Here is a 2564-nt window from a genome sequence, read left to right as displayed (position 1 = left end):
GCGGATGTCATATTTTCACGTACACATTCATGATATCAGAGAACTTCGCATGAAATCTGCAGCTCATTTTGCATACCCTTGATCCCCAGGGCCGGCGCACAGTGGTCGCTTACCGGTAGCTAGTGGGTCCAGCACACAGAATTCCAAGATCTTTGGTCCAGCCAGGGCAAAGTCCATGGCAAAGTCAAAGTGTGCCTAAAATTGATTGATGTGGAATTTTCAACTTTTGAGAAGAAAACATCATGAAGAATATTTTTCTACCATTTATGAGGGGAAAAGTAGCTCCCGGGGGGCACTTCCATAATGGATCATCCGGTATGCATCATGTGCCTTGGGATCTATTTCAAACCGGCTTGTACCCAATGACCCCCTTTTTTGTGTTATTGTCCACTCAAGTCATTGGCTAACATATAGGACATTTGGCGCGCAAAGCACGCGAAAAATCCAGACTATTTTAGCCCTAGATCAACATGAATTTTGCCCTACTTTGGCCAAAAATCATGCTGATATTGGGGTTAAAAGAAAGATGCATAGGGCAATTTTGTGGCCCTCAAGTGAATAAATCTGCATGTCCATGATGAAATAAAGAAATTGCAACCATTAGATGCAACTTAATAGACATTGACTATGAACTAGCGTGTGAAGAAAACATAGGCTACACCTAATGCTTTGACTGAAACCAAGTCGTCAATGCGTTGCTATAATTATTTGTGGGGCTTAACAATTCAATGATATTTCAAGAGAAACTTCCCCCTCCGAATGAGGAATCTTTATTGCTATAATGTATAAGCCAAATCGGCATTAGAAGTTTGCAATGCATTGTTGGACAGTTTTTGCAGTTTTGGCCTGGGACACTTTGTTCTTTGACCTATTGGGAAAATTCAGAAAAATTGGTTTTTGTGCGTACAAAATAATCTAAAATGTTTTACAAGAATGAAAACAAACCCCCCAAAAACATTATTATTAATTGACTTAATTATGTAAATATATTAAATGATAACATTATGACAATAATACAATAATTAATAATAATTACAGCAATTTTCCCGATATGTCAGAGGTCAAATGTCCCAAAACTGTTCTCAAAAACCGGAAGTTAGAATGGCGATTGGGCTTATTCTCGCCTTTGTGGATGAGGTGTTTTGAGATTTCACCCCACCGAATAAATCCCAATAGAGATATGTACTAAATTTGCCTCAAGAAAACATTTTTTTCGCATGAGCGACTCAGTTCTTAGCGACAGCTATGATAGTTGGGCCCTATAGCCTAATCCCTCTGACTGGGAAAAATAGGTTGGCCGTCATTATTTTTACGACTGGCCCTCGAAGTCTATGATGTCTGGGAATTACCTAATTTACATGCAAAATCAGTGTTTCTGTATAGAAAAGGCTGCTTAAAATCATTAAAAAAATATCTCTCCCATCTGTGATACACTTGCAGGATTTGATATTACTAATCATGGCCAATCCAAATGTAGCCAAAATTATGCATATTTTTGCTCATAGGGCCTACTGCTTACTTAGGTGTCTATGAGTTTTTTGGAAATTTTCTTATGGGATTTTCTAAATTTTGCAGGGGGTGGGGCACGTACCTCCCCCGTGCCCCTATGACGCTACGTCACTGTCAGAGATACACGATTCTTACTTGCTCTATTATTAATTCTGTTTTTGAAGGCTTCTGTTTTCTTGATTGCTTTGCACATGGAAGTACTACTTCCATGCTCTGCATGACTTCTGCTTTGGTTTCTGCTCATGGTTTCTGCTTTGCTTGTCTTTACGTCAGTTGCTTTGGCTTCTGTTTGGTTTCTGTTTTTAAATTCATTCTGTTTTTTAAAGGCTTCTGTTGATTTGGTTTCTGTGTCCAGCCTGTTTCATCCCCGTGATCATGCACGTGGAAAGAAGTGTTTGTAGGCCTATACACATCTTTTGTTGGAAACATCGGTTGCAGGTTTGCTCTGTTTCTTGTTGACACCTCTCTGGTCTCCGCACTTTGGAAGCTAAGTGATGGTCAGTATCAATTCCTCCCATATTTCTAGGGCGCCAGGGTTTTCTTTAAGGATTTTGCTGAAGGGGTATTTTCACAATTTGTTGGACCCTTTCAATTGTGAATTTTTCCTCTGAAGGAGTCCAAAACATTTCCCAAGGGGTATTTTATTTTTTATTTTGGAAGACATCTCTAACAAAGTGTATGCTTTTGGGTACCCGATCTCATTTGCGCATCGGGGGGGGGCACTCCCACTTTGGAGGTGACGTGTATGTATAGGGCCGTTAAGACCCCCTTTTTCAGTATCGATGTCACCCAAAACCCCTATATTTTGTTATGAGTCATGGTCTGTCACCCAAAGATCCCTTATTTTCCTTTCGATCTGTCACCCAAAGACCCTTATTTCCCCATTTGAACAGAACGAGTCATTCATTACTGGTTTTTACTTCTTTAAAAAAAAAAGTCATTTGAAGCCATTTGGGAGTAACTACAGAATACCCCTCTCGGGGGTATAGTTGTATAACGTTGTAACATGTTTGTATGTATTGGAATAGGGTGTTTTGTGCTTGAGTGGGGTATTC

This window comes from Amphiura filiformis, chromosome 20 (assembly GCF_039555335.1).
Source record: "Amphiura filiformis chromosome 20, Afil_fr2py, whole genome shotgun sequence".
In the NCBI taxonomy this organism is placed as follows: domain Eukaryota; kingdom Metazoa; phylum Echinodermata; class Ophiuroidea; order Amphilepidida; family Amphiuridae; genus Amphiura; species Amphiura filiformis.
This window is presented reverse-complemented; position numbering follows the sequence as displayed.